The sequence below is a fragment of the Uranotaenia lowii genome, chromosome 3 (genome assembly GCF_029784155.1).
Source record: "Uranotaenia lowii strain MFRU-FL chromosome 3, ASM2978415v1, whole genome shotgun sequence".
Taxonomy (NCBI): domain Eukaryota; kingdom Metazoa; phylum Arthropoda; class Insecta; order Diptera; family Culicidae; genus Uranotaenia; species Uranotaenia lowii.
Window position 1 is genome coordinate 124,951,603 of NC_073693.1, and position 25,508 is coordinate 124,977,110.

The 25,508-nt window shown below is 37.7% G+C and overlaps 1 protein-coding gene across 1 annotated transcript in view; it reads right to left on the bottom strand.

Annotated features, from left to right (window-relative positions):
* LOC129751722 (heparan sulfate glucosamine 3-O-sulfotransferase 5) overlaps positions 1-25,508 on the bottom strand; it is a 368,160-nt gene that overhangs the window by 15,484 nt on the left and 327,168 nt on the right. The window contains exon 8 of the mRNA XM_055747388.1: positions 23,014-23,367. The gene's annotated coding sequence lies outside the window, so the exon portion shown is untranslated. The remainder of the gene's footprint in view (positions 1-23,013; positions 23,368-25,508) is intronic.

Genomic DNA, 25,508 nt, shown 5'->3' on the forward strand with positions numbered 1-25,508 from the left:
TTGACTTTCTGACTTTCTGACTTTCTGACTTTCTGACTTTCTGACTTTCTGACTTTCTGACTTTCTGACTTTCTGACTTTCTGACTTACTGACTTTCTGACTTTTTGCCTTTCTGACTTTCTGACATTCTGACTTTCTGACTTTCTGACTTTCTGACTTTTTTACTTTTTGACTTTCTGACATTTTGACTTTTTGACTTTCTGACATTCTGACGATCTCACTTTTTGACGATCTGACTTTCTGATTTTCTGACTTTCTGCTTTCTGACTTTCTGACTTTCTGACTTTCTAACTTTCTGACTTTCTTTCTGGCTTTCTGACTTTCTGACTTTCTGACTTTCTGACTTTCTGACTTTCTGACTTTCCTGACTTTCTGACTTTCTGACTTTCTGACTTTCTGACTTTCTGACTTTCTGACTTTCTGACTGTCTGACTTTCTGACTGTCCTGACTTTCTGACTTTCTGACTTCTGAACTTTCTGACTTTCTGACTTTCTGACTTTCTGACTTGCTCTGACTTTCTGACTTTCTGACTTTCTGACTTTCTGACTTTCTGACTTTCTGACTTTCTGACTTTCTGACTTTCTGACTTTCTGACGTTCTGACTTTCTGACTTTCTGACTTTCTGACTTTCTGACTTTGACTTTCTGACTTTCTGACTTTCTGACTTTCTGACTTTCTGACTTTCTGACTTTCTGACTTTCTGACTTTCTGACCTTTCTGACTTTCTGACTTTCTGACTTTCTGACTTTCTGACTTTCTGACTTTCTGACTTTCTGACTTTCTGACTTTCTGACTTCTTTCTGACTTCTGACTTTCTGACTTTCTGACTTTCTGACTTTCTGACTTTCTGACTTCTTTCTGACTTTGGACTTTCTGACTTTCTGACTTTCTGACTTTCTGACTTTCTGACTTTCTGACTTTCTGACTTTCTGACTTCTGACTTTCTGACTTTCTGACTTCTGACTTTCTGACTTTATCTGACTTTCTGACTTTCTGACTTTCTGGCTTTCTGACTTTCTGACTTTCTGACTTTCTGACTTTCTGACTTTCTGACTTTCTCTGACTCCTGACTTTCTGACTTTTCTGACTTTTGACTTTCTGAACTTTTTGACTTTCTGACTTTTCTGACTTTCTGACCTTTCTGACTTTTTGACTTTCTGACTTTTCTGACATTCTGACTTTCTGACTTTCTGTTTTCTGACTTTCTTGACTTTCTGACTTTCTGACTTCTTCTGACCTTCTGACTTTTGTTTCTGACTTTCTTTACTTTGACTTTCTGGACTTTTCTGACTTTCTGACTTTCTGCATTGACTTTCTGACTTCTGACTTTCTGACTTTTCTGACTTTCTGACTTCTGACTTTCTGACTTTCTGACTTTCTGACTTTCTGACTTTCTGACTTTCTGACTTTCTGACTTTCTGACTTTCTGACTTTCTGACTTCTGACTTTCTGACTTTCTGACTTGCTGACTTTTTGTTTTTCTGTTTTTCTGTTTTTCTGACTTTCTGACTTTCTAACTTTAGGACTTTCTGACTTTTTGACTTTCTGACTTTCTGATTTTCTAACTTTTCTTACTTTTCTTACTTTTCTTACTTTTCTGACTTTCTGACTTTCTGACTTCCCAATTTTCTGACTTTCTGGCTTTCTAACTTTCTGGTTTCTCGACTTTCTAACATTTTTACTTTCCGACTTTCAATCTTTTTTATTTTTTTAGTTTCTTACTTTTCGGCTATTTGACTATGTTCAATTAGCCGAAAAAATTTGTTATTCAACAAACTGAATAACAAAAAAACTGGAAAATTATTCTTGATTGTACAAGTTTTATCGGCGTGAATTCTAAACTTTGACTCCTATTTTAAATTCACTTTATGCTCCTGTGCATCACAAATTAGATAAGCTTAAGAATTTTTCCAACAGCACACCCCAGTTTGAGGTAGCTTAGATAAATAGGAAACCAACCGTTTACCCAACACAAATGCCAACTTCCTCCCCGGATGTTTTTCTTTCGCAGCGCTTCCTCTGTCTAATCAGCATTCCGAGATCTTCATCATGTTCGCGTTCAGTCAGTGCAGTGCAGTGTGCTTACAGATAATCCAATCCGTGTCTTGCGCCGCTGCCGCCTCCCAGGGAATTCGAGACAAAAATACGACAGGGTAGAGATTGCATTTTATAGCCCTTAATCTCTTAACATGTTTCCGCGGGATCAACACGGAGCGATCGCGCATCTTCATCTGTTCGGCCGGCCGAAGTTTTTCCAAAGCTCTTAACTTTTAAGTCGTGATAAGTGTTTAGCAATTCTCACTAGATTTACACACCTGGAGATGATGTTGGCCGGAAGATATATGCTCCAGGGGTACATTTATTACCGACCTCTAGACCCCGAGAGAGGTTGTCACTTTTGTGAGGGGATTTGTTCCATGGTCCCGGGATGTTTGAGACTATCTTGCAGAAGATCATCATCACGTCTTGTACATGTTTTTTTTGCTGCAGCGAACAAGCACCATGCGGACATTTCCCCAGCCGAGATGATAGTTTGCAGATAGCGGGAAAAATATTCCGATTTTTGCGCCACTCTCGCTAAAAAACATGTAGTGAGATCGTCCTTAGCCCAGGTGATATAACTTGCCAAGAAAGGATCGTTGCATTTCATAAAACCCTGTCTAAGGACGTCCCCACCTGACAAATGAATGATTCAACAGCCCGAGCCCCAAAGGTGTCACTTTGGGGACGACGATGTTGTCAGATTCTGCTATACTGTCTCGCGGGCGACGTTAATTCCTCCATACAAATCCACCCATTTCGAGTTGAGAAACGCGCCCGTTTCTTTTGCACCACGAATTACCGGATTGTCCGATTCTTTCTTCGTATTTCTCAACAAGTGCAGCTCCAGCCACAGTTGGCGCTGATGAGCTCCGAGGTACGAAAGCAATCTTCCGAAGAACAGCATCTTAAGTCGTGGGAATAAAAATGAGCAGGAGGAAATTGTAGCAAATGCTGTTTGAACAATCAAGACAAAGGTTGACTCACAGATTTCTTCAAAACATCACAACTTAAGATCTTTCAGTATGTAGTGACCTACTTTCTCTACTTTGTTTTACTCTACTCTACTCTTCTATACTCTACTCTACTCTACTCTACTCTACTCTACTCTACTCTACTCTACTCAACTCTACTCTACTCTAATCAACTCTACTCTACTCTACTCTACTCTACTCTACTCTACTCTACTCTACTCTACTCTACTCTACTCTACTCTACTCTACTCTACTCTACTCTACTCTACTCTACTCTACTCTACTCTACTCTACTCTACTCTACTCTACTCTACTCTACTCTACTCTACTCTACTCTACTCTACTCTACTCTACTCTACTCTACTCTACTCTACTCTACTCTACTCTACTCTTATCTACTCTACTCTACTCTACTCTACTCTACTCTACTCTACTTTACTCTACTCTACTCTACTCTACTCAACTCACCTCTGCTCTACTCTACTCTACTCTACTCTACTCTACTTTACTCTACTCTACTCAACTCAACTCTACTCTACTCTACTCTACTCTACTCTACTCTACTCTACTCTACTCTACGCTACTCAACTCTACTCAACTCTACTCTACTCTACTCTACTCTACTCTACTCTACTCTACTCTACTCTACTCTACTCTACTCTACTCTACTCGACTCTACTCTACTCTACTTCACTCTTCTCTACTCTACTCTACTCTACTCTACTCTACTCTACTCTACTCTACTCTACTCTACTCTACTCTACTCTACTCTACTCTACTCTACTCTACTCTACTCTACTCTACTCTACTCTACTCTACTCTACTCTACTCTACTCTACTCTACTCTACTCTACTCTACTCTACTCTACTCTACTCTACTCTACTCTACTCTACTCTACTCTACTCTACTCTACTCTTCTCTACTCTACTCTACTCTACTCTACTCTACTCTACTCTACTCTACTCTACTCTACTCTACTCTACTCTACTCTACTCTACTCAACTCAACTCTGCTCTACTCTACTCTACTCTACTCTACTCTACTCTACTCTACTCTACTCTACTCTACTCTACTCTACTCTACTCTACTCTACTCTACTCTACTCTACTCTACTCTACTCTACTCTACTCTACTCTACTCTACTCTACTCTACTCTACTCTACTCTACTCTACTCTACTCTACTCTACTCTACTCTACTCTACTCTACTCTACTCTACTCTACTCTACTCTACTCTACTCTACTCTACTCTACTCTACTCTACTCTACTCTACTCTACTCTACTCTACTCTACTCTACTCTACTCTACTCTACTCTACTCTACTCTACTCTACTCTACTCTACTCTACTCTACTCTACTCTACTCTACTCTACTCTACTCTACTCTACTCTACTCTACTCTACTCTACTCTACTCTACTCTACTCTACTCTACTCTACTCTACTCTACTCTACTCTACTCTACTCTACTCTACTCTACTCTACTCTACTCTACTCTACTCTACTCTACTCTACTCTACTCTACTCTACTCTACTCTACTCTACTCTACTCTACTCTACTCTACTCTACTCTACTCTACTCTACTCTACTCTACTCTACTCTACTCTACTCTACTCTACTCTACTCTACTCTACTCTACTCTACTCTACTCTACTCTACTCTACTCTACTCTACTCTACTCTACTCTACTCTACTCTACTCTACTCTACTCTACTCTACTCTACTCTACTCTACTCTACTCTACTCTACTCTACTCTACTCTACTCTACTCTACTCTACTCTACTCTACTCTACTCTACTCTACTCTACTCTACTCTACTCTACTCTACTCTACTCTACTCAACTCAACTCTACTCTACTCTACTCTACTCTACTTTACTCTACTCTACTCAACTCAACTCAACTCTACTCTACTCTACTCTACTCTACTCTACTCTACTCTACTCTACTCTACTCTACTCTACTCTACTCTACTCCACTCTACTCTACTCTACTCTACTCTAATCTACTTTTCTCCACTCCACTCTGTTCTACTCTACTCTTCTCTACTCTACTCTACTCTACTCTACTCTAATCTACTTTTCTCCACTCCACTCTGTTCTACTCTACTCTTCTCTTCTCTACTCTACTCTACTCTACTCTACTCTACTCTACTCTACTCCACTCTACTCTACTCTACTCTACTCTAATCTACTTTTCTCCATTCCACTCTGTTCTACTCTACTCTACTCTACTCTACTCTACTCTACTCTACTCTACTCTACTCTACTCTACTCTACTCTACTCTACTCTACTCTACTCTACTCTACTCAACTCTACTCTACTCTACTCTACTCTACTCTACTCTACTCTACTCTACTCTACTCTACTCTACTCTACTCTACTCTACTCTACTCTACTCAACTCAACTCTACTCTACTCTACTCTACTCTACTTTACTCTACTCTACTCAACTCAACTCAACTCTACTCTACTCTACTCTACTCTACTCTACTCTACTCTACTCTACTCTACTCTACTCTACTCTACTCTACTCTACTCTACTCTACTCTACTCCACTCTACTCTACTCTACTCTACTCTAATCTACTTTTCTCCACTCCACTCTGTTCTACTCTACTCTTCTCTACTCTACTCTACTCTACTCTACTCTAATCTACTTTTCTCCACTCCACTCTGTTCTACTCTACTCTTCTCTTCTCTACTCTACTTTACTCTACTCTACTCTACTCTACTCTACTCTACTCTACTCTACTCTACTCTACTCTACTCTACTCTACTCTACTCTACTCTATTCTACTCTACTCTACTCTACTCTACTCTATTCTACTCTACTCTACTCTACTCTACTCTACTCTACTCTACTCTACTCTACTCTACTCTACTCTACTCTAATCTACTTTTCTCCATTCCACTCTGTTCTACTCTACTCTACTCTACTCTACTCTACTCTACTCTACTCTACTCTACTCTACTCTACTCTACTCTACTCTACTCTACTCTACTCTACTCTATTCTACTCTACTCTACTCTACTCTACTCTACTCTACTCTACTCTACTCTACTCTACTCTAATCTACTTTTCTCCATTCCACTCTGTTCTACTCTACTCTACTCTACTCTACTCTACTCTACTCTACTCTACTCTACTCTACTCTACTCTACTCTACTCTACTCTACTCTACTCTACTCTACTCTACTCTACTCTACTCTACTCTACTCTACTCTACTCTACTCTACTCTACTCTACTCTACTCAACTCAACTCAACTCTACTCTACTCTACTCTACTCTACTCTACTCTACTTTACTCTACTCTAATCTACTTTTCTCCACTCCAATCTGTTCTACTCCACTCTTCTCTGCTTTACTCCATTCTCCAAAAATGCTTTCAAACTGTAAAAATTGTTTGAAAAAATTCAATTTCTTATCACAAAGTGGATCTTAGAATTCAAACAATTGCAGCTTCAACCTTTCCTTCATACGACCACACTCAAGAACAAACTTAGTAGAAAAAAGTCTCCAGATCGTGTGGGAACTTGTTTTCTCAGGTCGTCGCCTGCTGTACTCTACACAAGGCGAATGAGTGAGCGCTGCTGGTTGAGGAGTAGCAAGCAGCTTCCAGCTAGCAGCAGCAACAACAAGCAACACTTCTCTGGAGTGAAGAGGAAGTAAATATTTGCAAGTGTTCTTTACGGTTAACTAGCCAGCGCCCCTGTTTATATGTGAGTCATTTGACAAACAAAGTTTTGTCTTTTTGTTGTTTGTTGTTTATGGGTAGATTTCATTCTTTATGTCACTGGGAAATCGTTACGAGAAGCAAAAGTGTTATAAAGATTGTTGGAATAAATTTTTAATGGTATGATGAATGAAAAAAAAGTTCATTTTAGATTTTGATTCTGAATTCGGGATCGTAGATGTGAGTTTAAATACGGAATCTGAGATTCGATTCTCAGTTCTGGATTCTGAAAATTTTTATTCTTTTTCGTAACATTTTGCTCATCCCGAGATTTTGAGCATAACCGACTGACCTTGATCTTAATTATTCTTCAACTCCATGGTGTTGAAATTTTCGCTCATAACTCTTCTCTCAGCGGAAACAATTTTGGAACTGTCTTGTCGCTGAAAGGTCTGAAAAGTGGGTGGACTTTTGTTTAGGCCAAACGGTAGAGTGTGAATCCGTAGGCCTTCAAAGTTCTTTGACTTACTTACTTTAATTGAGCCCATGGCCATATAATTACTCTGTGTCGAAATTTCGACTATCAGTCATTTGGGTAATATCATATTCGAGAGCTTCTGGGATCTTTGGGGGTCTTCAAATTCAGGTTCTTAGTAAGTTTTCAATCCATGAGATGCTAAATCAATATTTCGATATCTCCATGGACTGTTGACATCATTTGTTGCGAAGAAAAAAGCTTTCTACCTGAAAAAATAGTTTCCCTTTAGTTTTTGCTCTAACCCAAATCCAAACTGCAGTCTAAGTTGACAGATCCAAGACAAATAAAACGAACTTCATCAAGACCGCCACCAGGTCCTTGACGAGTGGCTTCAGTTGGTAACCTGATCTACCCAAAAATTAGGCATTTCACGCTTCACTATCAGTGTTGACGTCAACATGAGTTTTGGAGCGTTTGCTCAGTCTGCGGTTGAACTAATTTGCTCTGTCAGTTTACCGCAGACGAGCCAGACGGGAAATTCGTCAAAATCATGAAGAAATATGTACCAGAAGAAGAAAAAAAGAGTACCAGCACAGAAGAGATCATATTTCGGCCGGATACGTGATACATTGTTGTAACAAATCTCTCTTTGGTGAGGTAAACATGTAAAAGGGCAGATACGCCAATTAAGGTCGATTACTCGCATGGTCTTCAACTTTCAACCTTGGAGTTTTTTAGTGAGATTTTGGGTGAACACATAAATTATGTATTTACAAAACTTATACACCCAAAGAAGACGTTGCAAAATTTCAATATCACCCGGCGCTAACTCTATGCCGAAAATGCGCTGAAAAGTGTACTGTAAAATGTGGCATAAACACTCGATCTCCCAGCTTGTTAGTGCCGGCCCGGCACAGAATCTTATGCCGATAATACCTCCTCCAAGAAAGATGATTATTGGAGTAGAGTCTGATTTTTGGGTGCAGGATGAAGAACTAGATACACCTTCAAGTTTCCAATGTTTTTCATTTTTCTCAGGTACGAGCTGCTTTTGTCTTATTTTTTTGTTCTCACTTGAATGCGAAATATTTATTGAGATTTGAAAACATTTGGCGCCTCTTAAAAGGCGCCGTTTAGAAAGCGCTTGAATAAAAAGGTTTATTGCACCAAAAGCGTGTCGATTGCATTCAAGAGCTCAAGATATTAGAAGGTTGCATTTTTTCTATGATCTAATGTTTTTTTAACCAACTTTCAAGAGGTCCTAATGAAAAAAATTGTTGATTTGTGATTTTTAGTTGAAAAATCAACCATTCCTTATTCCTTTACCATAAGTTATGCTGCTCGAAGAACTTCTTCCGTTTTCCAAGCCTCCAACCCAGAAACAGAATCGTAGACACTGTCTAGCGAAAACACTTTTTTGATATCATTCAAAGTGGCTGTTGCTGATGGTGGTTGTTTTTCCGTTTCTTGCTCCCAGGCAATTAACATACGGATGCAATTTATCGTTAACATGAAAGGCAAATAATAATGATTTATGAGGGGCACCATAAATAGTGCCTCGAGCGAGAGTAGTTCGCGCGCCTTTTGGGAACAACGGGAAGAGAGCGCCCATATTACTTAGACTTGTTTTTTTTTTCGAAGTTTCGGACAACAGACACTTTACAGCACCAATAATGTGGAAGTGGTGCAACAATGTTGCATCCTAATCGCATTTGCACACACCCATCATCAAAATAGAGCTGTCAAATTTCGCGTCTTATCCAACCGGCCAATTGAGGCGACTGACAATCTGGGCCGATTACGAAATTTGTCACCCGAAATCGAACTATGATGGTTGAATCAAGGTGAAGAGTGTTTTTTTACCTTTAACACTTTCTTGGACTTGCTATGCTGTCTACTCACGACGCGACGCCTGGTTGCCTGCCTGAAGTAAGGCCGACGACGAATGCGCGGTTGTTGAACATGATTGAAACAGGTATATCGACTGTAAAAAAAACGGTCTAGCCCACCACCACGTAAATGGCATTTTAATACGAGTAGGTAAAGCAGACATTACCTTGCTCTGAACATAATCAACTAATCCTCCGGTGCGAATGGAAATTTGTTTTAAATTCTGTGCCCGAGTGCATTAAGGGCAGGAAACCCCTGGAGGAACCTAATCAAATACTTGTTCTGACGATCATCTGACGAAATTCTATGAATACGTTCACTGTTCTATTAAGGGCTTTCACGCTTTTTTATTCAATTTATTGAACAATCTTTATTTAACTTCGAATAGCGAGTATAATAACTACACAATTTAAAGTTGTTTTCTCGATTTATCTTACGATTTATTTTTGTCCCAGCTATTTAAACTACTTGCTAGACTTGAACTCGGTACAGTGTTCCAGCTATTCTCCCAAATTTTTTAATTTATGTTTTCAAGCTTTCCTTTAAATTTACTTGGATTTCAAGGCATTGTATTCAAGTAATCCTATCGGCTTACATACATTATATTTCACTCTTATACCAAGCTGTTTAGCTTCAAATGCATCAAACTGTCTTTCAACCCGATTGAGTTTTCTTTCTCACTAAGCTCTCCTCCTAATTCGCTGTATGGTGTTTTCTTCCAGTTTGTTTAAAGCTGTCCTCTCACCTGGCTGTTTGGTGGGCTCCATTTATTTCAAGCTATCCTCTCTACTCGCTTGATTCCAAAGATGTCTTATCAACTTGGAGAAAACAACATTTTCAATTTCTTTCAAGCTGTCTTCTCAACCCGCTTGATCACCAAGCTGTCCTCTCAACTCGCCTATTTGTTGTTTTCACTTAATTCAAAGCTGTCCTCTCAACTCGCTTTTTGGGGGTTTTCACTTATTGCAAGCTGTCCTCTGAACTCGCTTGATCACCAAGCTGTTCTCTTCATTTGCTTATTGGCGTATTCAAATTATTTCAAGCTGTCCTCTCAACTCGTTTGAATATTTTACACTCACCAAGCAGTCTCTCAAACTCGCTTTCTGGTGATTCTATGTCAAATCAATTTAACTGGTTTTATGTCTCATTTTCTGTTGAGAAAATTATTTTAACACACTTTAAATTAAGCCTGATTCAATTTAGGTTTTAATCAAAGTTCAAAAATTCAAAACTCAACTTTCAAATTTTGTAACAAAATACAATGTGATTTTCAAACATCTACCATTTTTTAGAAAGTTCTCGCCATCACATTTCAGGTGGAATAACGGACTTATTTTGGACCAGGAAACATATATTGTTTGGACCACTCTAGCTCTCTTAAATAGCAACTAATCATGATCTTTTTTAAACAAATATGGAAATACATGTCAAAAAACTGCATTCACCTACACAGACCTCGGAGCTGCAGGAAAAGTCGCTCACGCAGCAGAAGAATAAAATGATCAAAATTGTCCTGTGAGTTCAGGAGGAAACTTCAAAAGTTTACAGCATTCTCGAATTAAGCGGGAACCGCCATCTTTGATTTCAAAATGGCGTCGGCCAGCGAAATTCGACTTCTACTCGTTTAGCCTCTTCACTCAATATCCATAATGTGAGAGTTTCACACGATTTTCAGTGATAAACAGCTTTGGATACCGCCATATTGGCTTTCAAGATGACGTCAGATAGCACTATCCGACTTCTTTCATTTTAGCCCTTTCACCCAACACCCATATTGTGAGGATTTCATGCGATTTTTAGTTATTTACAGCGGAAACTGCCATTTTGGATTTTAAGATGGCGTCAGATAGTGAAGTTCGACGTTATGGGGGTTTCAAGCGATTATTAACGCGCCAGCACTAAATTTTACTTCGGAAGTCCGGACTTCCGGCTTCCGAAAAACTTACGACAAAGAAAAGTGAAGTACTAGATTGTCGGAAGTCTGTGTTTTGTTGCCAGTTCACCAGCGACGTTTCTAAAAATTTCATTAAAATTCACATAAATAAACAGGTTTGAAAAGCAAAGCCGAAGTCGCCATCTTAGATTTCAAGATAGCGTCAGAATACCAAATTCGACTTTTTCTCGTATGGCCTTTTCACCAAATACCCTTGTTGTGGGGTTTTCATTTGATTTTCAGAGATTTACAGCATTTGAGCGGAAGCCGCCGATTCGACTTTTTCTTGTGCCCTTTCACCCAAGACCTTCAAATTCAACTTCTACTCGTTTAGCCCTTTCACCTCATACCCATATTGTGGATGTTTCATTATATTGTCAGTCATTTAACGCTTTAAAAAGTAAAGCGGAAGACGCCATCTTGGAATAATGATGGCGTCAAGCAACACATTTTTTCTCCTACTAGTTGGGCCCTTTCACTCAATACTCATATTGTAGAGATATTCATACCACTTCCGGTGATTTGAAGTATTTTAAAGAATTTTATATATTTTCTATTTAAATCAAAAATACATGTGTAAAAATATGAGCTCCAATTCAAATATTTATGTGCAATCTAGCCTGAGAGTGTCTTGTTTTGATATCATTATCGAGAACTGTACCTTATTTTAATACTGTTTCAAAACCGAGCACTACGTCCCTTTATAAAATAGGCAAAAAAGCTTGAAACAAACTTCTTAGTTTATGTTTTATTAGAGTTTTAAAAGAGCATTCAGAGCTCTTTCTAAACAACTTAAACAGTAGATTTGGAAAAAGCTTTATTACCGTTTTCATAGCTACCTGAAAAGTAATGGTTGAATAAAAAATCTAAGCACTTTTCATGACCATAATAATGACATTTATAAAACTAGCTGCATGTAAAATGCCATAATGAAACCATGATAAAAGTTTCAAATGCTTGTTGGCTTAATCTGTGTTACTTGGGTTATGTCAGGGACTATAACCAAGTTTTGAGAAATATAATAGTGCCAGCACTAAATTTTACTTCGGAAGTCCGGACTTCCGAAAGACTTCCGACAAAGAAAAGTGAAGTACTAGATTGTCGGAAGTCTGTGTTTTGTTGCCAGTTCACCAGCGACGATTCTAAAAATTTTATTTAAATTCACAATAATAATGAAGCCGAACTAGTTTCTCTTCAAAAAATCTTCAGCTCAGGAAATAAAAGAACCTTCTTCGTCTTCGTTCAGTTTTGCACCGATGCACTACCGGTAGTGCACTTTTTGTTGTCTTCGTGCTCGTTTTCACAATGAGTGATCCACTGAAAGTGCACCATAATAGTGACGGTGACACTTTCTGAAAATATTCAGTTTTGCTTGCTCTCACCACTCAAATTCACAATCGTGAATTTTGACAGGTCGTGCTTCCCGGTGTAGACAAATTGTATGGAAGCGAAAACAAATATCAGCTGGTGAGGGATTCTCACAGCTTAATGTTCGCCGCAGCTCGTGACATAGAGGATAGCTTTCAGGTCTTTTAAGCCAGCGGGCATGAGATCGATTCCCGGCCACGGCATAAATAGTACACTTTCTGTGGGTTGGTGGTTTTAGCATTTGTAAAATGCTAGCTATCTTATCTTCGGAAGATGTACGCTTACAGTTAAGAAAAATCTCTTCGAGGAGACATCACGTTTTCACGTTTGTGTTCGTTAATGTTTACATCTAACACTATCGATATCACGCACACCAACTATAAATGAGGGCAAAACTCGAGCAACACTATCGAGTGGTGAAAACGAGTGCGATATGACATAACTCATCTTGACTATCGTTGAGTCTAGAATTCCTTGCTTCGAGATCAAGAGTCCAGAGTGTTCGAATGGATGTACGGTCAATTTAGCGACAAACTATCAATGCAAAGGGGTGCGAATGGTAACACTTTCGAGAATAATGGTGACCACCACAAGATCCTAACCCGGATAAAAAATCGGCTCAAAATCGATTGGATTTTTGTCCGTTCAACCTGTGAATCGGTTCGAAAACAGACTAGAAATCCGCCAAATTCGGAAAAATTCAGTGCTCTGGTGACACAACTTTCCTGACGACGATAAGTTTTTGCGACTCAGCTGTCAAAACAACCAGGCCGTTTCCAGACCTAAATCTGTCAGTTTTCCAATCAAAATCCGTCAGTTTTCCAACCAACATCGGTCAGTTTTCCGACCAAAATCGATCTTTTTCCCGGCGAAATCCGAACGTGATGTCAATTGACTTTATTCTTAAAAATTTTATTAGCATAATTAAAAGCTAAATACCTTAAAACTCATGAAATATGGACATTCTTTTTTATTGACTTTATATCGGCACTATTGAATCGGTGGTTGGGGTGCCTTCTTCGGTAAGGACTTCATCAAGGTAGACCGGTAAGCTGTCTACGCGTTCCGTTGAGAGGCCAAGTCGTTGATTAAGGCCGGTTCCTGTCGCCGCTATTTGGCAACTTATGCCATTGGCCTGGCCGAGCTGCTCTCGATCACAGTATTCGACTATGGTACGTCCAAATACAAACAGAAAAAACTGACAACCATTATTTTGACAGTAATCGGTCCGTTTGTGAGACTCGCTCCGATTCGGGAAGCAGTAAGCGGAGGGATATTCCTGAATCTTTCGTCACGGAAGAGCGGCTTGGAAATCAACCTTCAGTTTAACCAGAAGCTCAGACATAGGGAAATGCAAGTGAACCTCCAGAACCACACACTCCAGTTCGCTACTCTGAATTTCTGAATGCAATTTGACAATTTGACCTCCATTCAACAAACTTACGTGGCTTAACCACGGCAGCCTTGGTTTCTTGGCTTTGAAGTTTGCCGTGAAATCAGACGCACTCTACTAGAAACCTGTAGGGGAGAGGCGGGCTATATGCGCATATTAAGGAAAGCACTCATTTTCTCCCATATTCCAATAGATAGATGTCTGAAAACTATGTGCACATTAGCGGACATCTGTTTTCTATACGTTAGAGCAATTTTTTTGTTAAAATCTCTAACAGTTTTTGTGAAAATAATTTTATAATAAAAGAAGTCAAAATAGCCGATTTCCGAAAACGGCGGGCTAAATGCGCATATTTATGTTTTAAGCTATATTTCATTTACACATGCAATATTTTGAAATTATTTAATTGAAAATGGTAGAAACGGATATTAAGCATACGTCAAGGCTGAAATTTTGGTGAATTTTTTTACATCACTAGTTCTTTTGCATGAAACATAGATAAGTATGCGATATGGCCATATTTCATGGTAATATTTTGTTCATATTGTATTTTTATCGGATCAGTATGAAGTTCTTCTTTTTTCGCTGTAAGATCGTGATTTGAGCGTAGATTGAATGTTTAAATGATAAAAAGTAAAAAATTTATAAGACTTATCTATTTTTCTTGATATAGGGCTATAGGCATTTAACCTGCCTTGATATGGGCATTCAGAACTTGTCTCTTATTCCAATATCTTATCATCTACAACTTTGCGAAAAGCTTCAATTTGTTGAATTTCCGATTTCCAGATGAATAAGAAAGAAAAACCATTTAAATTTTTGTTCACAGAACCTGTACGCACAATAATTAAAGTTCAATATATTATAACAAAACTGAAAAAATCTTGTTTGAATTTTTAAATTTTTTCGACTTTATATAACAATTTAATTTTTCCTTGCCATGTGTTAAAAGCGTATTACCCTAAAACTGCACTGATAAGATATGATGAATCTCTAGCCATATCGTCTATCGGCTGTATGCGCATATTACCCAACATGCGCATTTAGGAACACTTCCCCCTATACATATCTCAGTAAAAGTTTTTTTGGTAAACATTGTAACCATGACAATTCGTGACGTCAGTTGCATTTTCAAACAAACAACCATCATCGCTGCACCAGCGAAAACTAGAGAAAAAAATCATTGCCAACTGCTGTTTACGATTCTCGCCTAGGGTACATAAACATGCCAGACGTAGGCTTTGTTTACATTTTTGTGATAACAAGTTCTAGAATAGTGTTCGTGTTTGTTCGTCACCTTTCTTTGTACCTCATTGCTCTGCTAGGTCAATGATTATCTTGGGCACGGATGGGTATTTTTTAAACTAGAACACAGGTCGCAAAGGCGAACTTTCTGGTGGCATTAACAAACACAAAATTTGATTGCGAGTGGCAAAGTGAATGATGGCCAATGTATCAGATGTCAATCTGCAAGCAACCTGAAGTCTGCTTCGGCTGGATGAAGTTGGGCCACTAGCAGTGATGCCAACTATTTAAGAGAAATGTCTGGAAGATTATGAAAAAATGTCTGAAAAAGTCTGGATGGCGAACTTTTTTTTTTTTGGTTGCCAGATTGCAATATTGCAGTCTATGGAATAACACTCATTGATTGATAATAATCATAAATTCTATACGCAATCAATGCCTCAGAAAATTGAAGTAGTGTCGGCGATACTACGTTGTATGCAAAACTTCCTGTTTTACTGCCATCTTCGTGGCATTCCTCACTCTTTAATTACTAATTCGAATCATTTCCTGCCATTTTGCAACGAAAATTTTGAATTTTGACTGTTGAAACAATGCTCAAAGGACTACATTTTTGTTGATTTGAAAGTGTTGCTTCTGCAAGTATCAAGCTAAAGTAGAAATTATGTTCAATAAATTATGAAAAAAAGATCATGTTTCACTTTAGAACCAGTGCTAAATTATTGGAAATTACCAGATCTCCTCCAAAACGTAAACCGCCCCTCAGAAGGTTAATCTACCACTGCCCGGCACTAAGGTGGCAAAAATCATTCTACAATCAAGCAGACATAAATTTGTTGATTGCAATCAAATTGATCTGTGAGTCTTGTTGCTACTCTTGTTAGTAGGTAATGCCAGTTTTTTTTTTCTTCAACTGATGTCTCCCACAGATGTCCTCTGACCGAGACGAATTACTTGACACCCCAAACGGCAATTGGTTGGTGGAATGTGCACCGGAGTATAGTGCAGGGTGCAATGATCGATTTGCTAGCAAAAAACGGTCACTTCCGGTTCGGGACCGGTTTTTCGAGAGACATGCAACGACAGAGAGATACCTGCCTGCAACTCCGATGTAGGTTACTTGTCTCTTATTAACATCGGGCGGGTGAAGTGGATTTCTGATATTGCAGTGCCATTTTTTTTTAATTGAAAATACAACACTTTGGCTGTTTCGGTTTGCATCCGCGAGTTGGACGCGGGTTGAGTTTTTGAATTCTTAAACCAGACTTATCAGGTTGATAAGTACTTTGGTTTTTTTTTTCAGCTCGATCACTTTATTAACGAAATGCAACAACTGAATGTTGGCAAGCAACATTTTTGCTGTATTTTAACGTTTCTTTTTAATATTTTTTTTTCGGGGTTTTCAATGTCTTTGGGGTGGCCCTGCCTCGATCGGACAACCAACTTCACGTGTTTTTGGCGTTCGTCGGTTAAAGTGCAAAGAGAGGGGCACAAACTGGCCGGGCCGGAGACATTCGAAATAACTTTGGAAAGGAATTTGGATATTTTATAGACGGTTTACAAACCAGTCACGAAAGCGAAAAGATCGCAAATGGTTGCAAATTGACGGTCGGCTAAAAGTCGATTCGGTGATTTTGGCGAGGGGGCAGGCGGAAGAAACCGGTCAACAGCTGTCCAGCAATCTGCCGAAAAAAAACGTAAAAGAGCATGATTATTTTGTCGATCCAAGCCATTATCAGCGAGTGAGTGGTGCACTTTGGGGCCACATCTGTGTAAAAACGAAGATTCTGCCCCCATCTATTTGGGAGGACGCGATTGACTTGTGGAGGAAAGCTTTTGAAGACACTTGAAAAATTCAAATGCACGAATTGACACACATATTTCAGCTGAAAGGAGTGAGGGGGGCCATCAAGGTTGAATTTATGGGTTTGGACCTGCGTCGATGTCGTCGTCTCTCCGTTAGGTTTTGTGCGTTCGATCATAGATCTTCTAAGCTCAACAGCAACTTCAGAGCAATCAAGGACCACTGAGCTGAAATGGCTGAAACGCTGCTAAGATGGAGACCCATCAATCGTCCGGAATGGCCCGGAGATAAAGATTTTTGCAAGTTGTGATTGCTAATGGTATCGTCCGATTCGTGCAAAACAGAAAAAAATCTGCAAATGGGACTCGCGATCGTGACTGATTTACGAATTTTTCGTAAGTTAATTTGATGTTAGATTGTTAGAAATTAAAATCATTTTAAAACTGAGAATGAGTTTCTAGATAATGGAAATTTTACTTTGTTTTTGAGTAATCAAAGTTCAAATATTTTCTCTATCGCCGAATAAAGGTTTTTTTCTAGACAACTTACAGCGGGGTTGTTCAGTTTTTTTTAAATTTCAACTTTGGTGCGTCCTAAAAATACATATTTCTTTTAGATTTTTGAAATTTTTTATGTTTGAGATATATGAGAATTAACTTTTTGGTAGATGAAATCAACCATCATATAAATGATCATAAATTTGTAATTTTTTGAAGGAAATAATGGAATGGCAACGCCATTGAAATTTTATCAGCCCTTCAAAAAATATTAGAAAAACTTCAGACACATTTCACCGTGACGTGAAATTGCTTTTCCGGACTCTTGCGAACTGTTATCATTCTAGAAATCAACCAATTTACTTGAAAATGAAAAAATAGTAGCAAATTGTTGCAAATTGACTTTCCTTCGAAATGAATATAATTTAATCATTAAAAAGATGAAATTGTTAGTGTTGTTATCAATTCATTCACACTAGAATTGACAATTTTTTACTTCAGTACATTTTAATTCGATTTCCTGCTCTCTCTGTGAAATAGGATATTTGTGTCTTCTAATAAATTGAAGAGAAAACAATTTCCTACAGTTTGATGCACAAGACTTCTCGATTGAATAACAACGAACAAAGTTATGCCTCTTTAAAGTAGTGAAGTGAATTTACTCAGTTAAAATAGAAAAAAACCATTTATAAATTTTCAATATCCTTCCCTAACTTTTTCCTTTTTTTATTGGCACTTGAACAATGACATATTACAGAATGATTCTGCCAGAATCATATGTAAAAATTGCTTATGTTTCTCGAAGTCTCTATTTAAATAAACACCAAAAAAAATTAATTTTTTTTCAACATTTTTGTTTTTTTAAATATAACGAACAAAAAAAAACAATTAAATTATGTTGGATATGTAAAAATCCAATTATCTGAAGGGTCAAAAAAGCTTTCAGAGTTAATTTCCCTTATAAAATTTTAAAAAAAATCAAAATTTGTGACGTGAATTCACTCATTCGCGCTGTTGTAACTCAGCTGGATTCCAATCGATTTTTTTATTGTTATACAATATTAATTTTCTCTCGTAAAATTAAAAAGTTTCCTTTTTTTATGACGTGAATTCACTCACTTGCGACTGTTTTTGTTCGCTTTTTTAAACAACCCCAATGGATATAAAAAAAAATCTATTTTCTACACAATGAAGCACTATTTGTTGGCTTCAAAACGTTTAAAAAATTCAAAAAAAAAATTAATCCATATATTTTAATAATTTATTTAAAACAATTGTCAACACATTTTCCAGCAAAAAATTAAATTTTCAAAATTATATAAAACATGTAAAAATATGTTTTTGAATTTTTTTTTTAATTTGAAATGTTTGAAAAATGTAAATTTTAAGTGTTTTACTATTTCAGTGGTTCTTATTCTTTAATTTTTACTTCCAATAATATTAGTTTAAATGGTTCACTAAACATTCTCATCCAAATCCATGAAATTTTTTAAAATATTTTTAAACTAGTTACAGAAAAGCCGGAATTTAAACTGAGCTGAGCTTATTACATGAGCTTATTACATTTTGTAGCATACTGATTCCAGAAAATGCTTCAGAAAAAAAGACGTAGGTTCAGATGAGCTTGGAATACCGATCGAGCTTAGATTTCTAAGCACGTCACGTGACTCGCAGAATCTCCCCCAATAATTTATAATCAAAGATTTATTTCAAAAGGTTTTAGGAAGACGAGCTGTCAGATTTGCCATGATAAGTAAGGAATAGTAAATAATTGATTGTTTTTATCCAATGAACAAATTATTAATCTTAACCATAAAATAAATGAATTGGACAAATAAAATAATAACTAACAATCATTAAATGAAATATGAAAAAATAAATAAAACAGGGCCTCTAGTTTTTAATTTTCAAAATGAAGTAGAGGTTAAAACTGTTAAAAAATAAGGTTGCTAGAATTTCTTCCGTACGTATCCGGGCCGAACAAGTCCAGGCAATTTTATAAAAAACAAACCTCGCAAAATCCGGGCATTTGATTTCAAAATTGACGACCGAAAATCAGGGCAATATCCAGGCAAATTTTGTCAAAATCCAGAGATTACTCAACAAAAATCAAGAAAAAAAATTTGGCAGATCTTCAAAAACCTTTCATGGTTATTTTTACAAAAAATTCGTTTGGAAGGTAAAAAAATAAAAATTTTACAAAAAAAAAACATTTTTTTTTGTTTAATTTATCAAATAAAGTGAATAAATCCGGGAAAAATCCGAACATTTTTCAATAAAATCCGGGCTCCTTAGCCGAGCTGAACTGTTCCTGAGTTTTGTATCAAATATCCGGGCAAACCCGGATAAAACCGGGCAATCTGGCATCTTTTGCTAAAAATATAATGGAAGCTATTGTAAGAATAAGATGGAGAAAACGAGCAACCTCCTATAAGAATTTTTTTTAAGTGAATAATGACAAAACAACTTTCAAAAATGGTATAACAAGTTTTTCACATCCATTATAACAAATATTTTTTTACGGAACACATAGATCAACTACCAGAAACTTCAGTTTTTTATTTTGAATTCACAGTTTTTTTCAAAATATTGTGGTTTGAGTTATAAGTATTGCTGTCAATATGAATATAAAAAAAAACACTCAATTCTTTTCATATTCTTAACTTTTCATTCACGTTGCCACCACAATCGCAAAGGCGTACGCAATGCTTGGCTTTCTTCGTCGAAACACTGTTCATTTCAACGATATTTATGCTTACAAAGCTCTTTATTGCTCGATTGTCAGAAGCATTCTCGAGTACGCAGCTCCTGTTTGGGCCCCGTATCAATCAACTCTTAGCCAATCCATCGAAGGTGTCCAGCGAGCCTTTATTCGCTTCGCTCTACGGCAATTAGGATGGAATCCAGAAATCGCAACACCTTACGAACACCGATGTAACCTTATACACTTAGAAACGCTGTCCCGTAGAAGGAAATTCTTACAGTGTCTTTTCACATATGACATTCTGAGCGGCAACATCGAAAATAGTGAGTTGTTACAAAATGTCCATCTATTTGCTCCTACACGCCCACTTCGAACTCAACAGCTCCTTTGGATTCCCGCTCACCGAACAACGTATGGATATTTCAACCCAATGGACACGTGCAGCCGTTACTTCAGTGAGTGTGCCAGCATTTTTGATTTTGGCATTTCAAAACAAATGTATAAAAATAGGTTAAGACAATTTTTAGCTCAATAAGTCTGTGCGAAATTATCCTTCGAAGACATTAAATAAATAAAATTCCGAGCTTCCGAGCTAATTCAGAGCTCTACACTCAATTTTCTAATATCGGAGTTATAGTCTCTGGAACCTCAGGCTCTTAAGGACCGCGAAGAATTCTTAGCCTGGAAAAACCGGAATTTTGAGATAACTGCACCAAATTTAATCCTTTAACGCATAGTGTTGTTTTGAAACAACACTAATCAAAATCCAAATATCTCGAAAACGCGTGGATATTTTTGAGTGATGTACTCACAAAAAATGTTCTAGAGATTGAAAAAAATTAGCCCATGGTATTTTTATTACGATATTTTAATGTATGTGTGAGATATCGAACAAAGAATGCGGAAAATTGCAAAAAAAAAACAATTTTTTTAAAAGTAGTTTTTGAAAAATCGCTGTTTGAGCTTCAGATTTGAAAATTCTATCTAAATTTTTTAATCTCAATCAATCACAAACACCTTCCTGTACCCAATTGACAAGGTTTTGAAGAAATTAGCAAATCCGTTTAGAAATGAACTAAGAGTTTCAATAATTATTTTTCAACTTTTATGGACCATAATTTTAATTTTAATTTTGAAATAACAACCTCAAACCTAGTTATGGTATTCGAATTATAATGATATTATTTCACTGAATAAATAACTGCAAGTCTCATTTATAAAAGTCATGCATTGAAGGGTTAACGAAATCATTCGAGTTACCGATTATGAAATTTATAACATTTGAGAAATGCTTCTGAATACAACACACTAAATAGCAGCGAACCAAAAAACGAGATTTGGTCAAGACTTCCAAGCTCTGGGTTCGGATTTCTGCATTTTCCGTTCTGATTTCTGAGCTTTGAAGTCTACATTCTAAGTCTGAGTTTTGAGCTCAGAATTTTGTGTTCTGAATGAGTTCTGATTGAGTTCTGTGTTCTAAAATCTGAGTACCAATCTCGGACCTCTGGATAAGCGTTCTTTCTGAGTTAAAGGTCCTTTGTTCTGAGTTTTGAATTCAGAGTTATATTTTCTGAATTCTTATGTCTGAGTTGTAGATTTATATCGATGGATATTGAATTCTACGCTGTTAGTTCTGCGTTCTCAGTTCTGAGATCTGGGTTCTAGAATCTGGGTTGAGAAATTATGGTTCTGAAGTCTGGGTTTTGAAATTTGATACCTGAATTTGGAGTCATGAATCCTGACTTGTTCGAAGTCTAAATAGTTCTAAAATTTAAAAGGAATATTCTGCATTTTGAATTTGGTGATCAGTGTCTGCGATCTGGAATCTGAGATCTGTGAGTCCTAAGTTCTGAGTGTTTAGTTATAAGTTTTGAGTCCTGAGGTCTGAGTTCTAAGTTCAGATTTCTGGTGAGAGATAACTTAAATCGCCAGAGGGATCGTAACGATCTCTCTGGCGATTTTGCATCATATAATCGGCAGAGAGGAACACACCATATGCGAGCCTTGGGTGAGTTTCTCGAAATAATTTAGGAAACGCCTCTTCAGAGAAACACGCGAACACAAACCGAAATGCAATCGGGTATTTCCCTGCGGGACGCGTGTTTGCCTCAAAGTCGACTGCTCTGATTGAATTCGAATTCGTTGCCTAGTTTTCGGTAGGACGAGCCGAATAAGATTTTGTAGTTTTCCGAGTGTCGCCGTAATTAACTGTTTGGGAACTGGGTCTAAGCTTAGTGTTTCGAATTTTTCTATGTTCTGAGTTGCTAATTCTGAGTTCCTATAATCCTATTTATAGTCTGGGTTCTAAGTCCTGGATTCTGGTACTGGGTTCTAGGTTTTTGGTTCTAGGTTCAAGGTTCTGGGTTCTGGGTTCTGGGTTCTGGGTTCTGGGTTCTGGATTCTAAGTATTGGGTTCTGGGTTCTGGGTTCTAGATTCTGGGTTCTAAGTACTGGGTTCTGGTTCTGAGTTTTGGATTCTGGGTACTGGGTTCAGGATTCTGGGTTCTGGGTTCTGTATTCTGGGTTCTGAGTTCTGAGTTCTGGGTTCTGGGCTCTGGGTTCTGGGTTCTGTGTTCTGGGTTCTGTGTTCTGGGTTCTGGATTCTGTGTTCTGGGTTCTGGGTTCTGGGTTCTGAGTTCTGGGTTCTGGGTTCAGGGTTCTGGGTTCTGCGTTCTGGGTTCTGGGATGTGGGTTCTGGGTTGTGGGTTCAGGATTCTGGGTGTTGGGTTCTGGGTTCTGGGTTCTGGGTTCTGGATTCTATGTGCTGGGTTCCGAGTTCTAAGTTTTTAGTTATTAGCTCTGAGTTCTGAGTTTTGAAATTAGAGTTTGAGTTCTAAGATCAGAGTTCTGAGTTGAAAGTTTCAAGTCCAGATTTCTGACCTTTGAGTTCTGATTTGTTGTTTTGAGATTATAATTTTGAATTGGGATTTCTCGAGCAACCCCGAGTTCAGGTTTTTTTTAAGAAAAAAAATGTTTTGAGTTCTAAGTAAACAAAAAATCTCTACTTACACAACGCAGATTCCGAAGGAGGTACCGCCTTTGCAGCATGCAGCAACATCAACACCGCCAAACCCACTGCCGTCGTTAGCACCCGATCGGAGGGCATTTTGACACTTGCAACTATTTTTCTTCTTTCCTGGTGCTTCACAGAGACTTCACAGCTTTTAACACGCCTTCAAACGACGGACGTGTCTTCTAATGAGCTTTGAACTGAACACTACCCTACTTGAACTCAAACTTGTAACTTTTTCCCACCAACAATTCCATTGCCTTTGGGCGGCAGCAGCATCGGCAACTTCATCAGCAAATTCATCGAAGTTTTTTTTTTTTCTTCTGATCTTTCGGAAAGATGCGTATGTAACCCTGAAACGAAGAACGAGAAAGAAAAAATCAGTCAATCAATTTGTCTTTCGATAGGCACTCAGCAACTATAGTTATAACTACTGAGGGGGTTATTTTATCAATCAATGAATTTCCTCTCTAATTGGTCTAATTCAATTTCCCAAATCCTTCACTTTCAGTGAACGCAATTTTCTTCCTTTATTTTCATCTTCACAGCATCCCATACTCCCAAAAACGGCCAGCAAAATGGAGAAGAGCGAAATAGTTAGAAACAAACATACATAAATGGAGGGGCCTTGTGCCATGAGACAGCACAAATTCTTTCAAAGGCCACGACGCAGCATCCTCCTTCTTCCTATAGATAGATAGATGGATGGTGTCAGCTCAGCCAGCCAGTTGTAGCGGTTTGAGGCTCTTCGACGAAGACGACGACTAGCTGTAGCCTCTCTGGCGCCACTACACGGAACTAATTAAAACGTGTGAAATTCTCGGCGACGATGAGCGACGACGATGACCTCCGTGGCCAGTGGATCTTAGGATTTGGTTGAACTGAATTATTAGATTTTAATCTTGAGTTTCTTTATCATGTCGAACAGTTATCACTTTTTTACACATAGTAAATCAGTTACATCGCGGACGCTATCCAAAAAACATTTTTTCTCTTAAACTTACTGATAAGGTGCGGGTTCTGCCCCCTTAAGTGGGGCAAGCCGGGCACTCTCGACCGCGTAGTCTTATAGCAAGTTCATCTCGGAGAGCTGTTCGTTTTGTTTGTTTATTTCGTCAGTTCGAAAAAGCTTCGGAAGTTGCTTTAACGAATCACATCATCCTCCAATCCAATGTAAGCGCTCTTGCATCGTTCATCTCCAGAGTAACTTTCTTGCTCATAGTTTTAATATTTATAAGACGAAATATGACCTAAAATCAACCTGAGATCCACTGCCAGAGATCGAAACAACAAAATAGTAAGAAAAACAAACAAACCCGAAAAGTTAGGCCAACCCCCACCAGGTGTTCACGCATAACGTTCATCGAAAGCAACTAATCGTGATGTGAAAAATGTCCTCTGAACCAAAAAGACGACAGTCATGAGGAATTTGGAACAGAAGATCGAGTCACTCTAATCGGTCGCCAAATAATTTCAACTTTACCAGTTTCTTTTTGAAGATGTCGTTAGTGTTTCTTCGCTGACATATCCTAATCACGTGAATAGTTCAGTAAACTTTCTCACAATCGCTCGCTCAGTGTCTTCGTTTTAGTTTCTTTTTTTTTGTTTTTTTTTTTTGCCAACAACCAAACAGGTTCCATTAGCAGCATTCTGTGCTTTGAAAATATTCGAAAAAGAAAAAAAAACTTGAAATTTTCCTGAAGACATTACTCTTCCGAAAACTCCGAAACTGACACGATGAGCGCCGGTGGAGAGGAGAGAACTTTGAGCAATAAACTGGCTATTTTTGAGGGGAAGAAGGGGGGTGATTAGGTAAACATTATCCATTCCAATGTTTTTTTTCTTCAGGAATGCTTCTAAGAAAAATTGGTTTTAAGTAGAAAACAAATAAGCTCTCAGCGAAATTCCGTAAAATCGAGGCAGCTAGATAACATTGAAAGAAAAATTCCAAACTCACCACCCGATTGAAATTGATCTAAAGTAAAATCTCTGTTCTCTGATGTTGAAGAAACAATTCATGACAACTTCATGACATTTTGATTTGATTCTCTTTTTAATTTGACTTGAACGAATGACAAGAAACATTTTCAGTCTGTATCACTTTCATTGACCTTAATCCGTCCCTAAAAATTTTACAGTTATCTACAGTTCTTTTTCGTATCATTTTTTATGATTTTTTTCCTCAACTTTGAATAACGGAAAACTGCAGTGTTGTGGGTAAATATTATCTGAGAATTATATTTGAATTACGTTACGATGTTTTCAAAACTAGAAATTTTGTAAAAATCCGCTGAGAAAAAAGAGAGATTAAGCGGTTTTAAGCGAGGAGTGTCAAATTGACACTGAAGATCTGATTAGGGTTTTTTAATGGGCTTTTAGGGTGCGTTAATTAAAAAAAATAATGCAAAATTAAAGGTTTAAAGAATTTATTGAGGGTTCACGAAGATTTTTTTTATTTGGATGCACCGGAATAAAGTCACAAGCCGCCAAACTT